Here is an 809-nt window from a genome sequence, read left to right on the forward strand (position 1 = left end):
TCTTAACTGGCCTTAGAGACAGCCTCCATCCTCCAACATCAGCAGTCCAAAACACAAGGTAGGAAATAAAAACACTATTGAAAGGCTAATTCTGAAGACCAGTCCATTTACCGTCTTTGTCCGGCCTGGAGGCCATTTGGCTGGGGGGCAGCAGGCAGTGAAAGGACACACACACACGCACACACGCACACACACAAACACACGCAAGGTGAATAGAAGCATCAAGGGAGATGATGGTGGTGGTGGTGGTGGTGGTAGGGGTGGTGGTGGTGGTGGTGTTTGTAGGGGTGGTGCTGGTGGTGGTGGTGGGGTTGGGGAGGGGTGGGGTTGACGCATTGGGAGTCAAATCAAAGAGTCCACTTCCGATGGCCATTAGACAACCTTCACCCGCCGACAACAAGAGTCCATTGAATGACTGGTGGCTTCAACCCCCTCACTTCTCTTCTTTCCCCAGCCCCTCTTCTCCATTGTTGCTGATAATCCACTTTCTTCAGTTTTGCTGGCCATTTCGCCGTTTTGGCCTGAATCTCCATGAGTGATGTCCTCATTGAGATTCAGGTATGAGTTGTTCTCTCAAGTAGGCCTTTTTTTATGACCGCCCCCTCTGGTCTCTGCGCTGTCTCTCTTAGTCTGGGACCTCTTTTAGTGGAGTCATTAGGCATGTTTCCTGCACTGCTGCATCAAACACACATGCACACACAAACACGCAAACACTCACACACACACAGGCACATGCAAACACACACACAGACATGCACATGCACATGCCAACACACATAAACGCACATGCACACGCATACACACACACA

Source organism: Gadus morhua, chromosome 4, assembly GCF_902167405.1.
Source record: "Gadus morhua chromosome 4, gadMor3.0, whole genome shotgun sequence".
NCBI lineage: Eukaryota > Metazoa > Chordata > Actinopteri > Gadiformes > Gadidae > Gadus > Gadus morhua.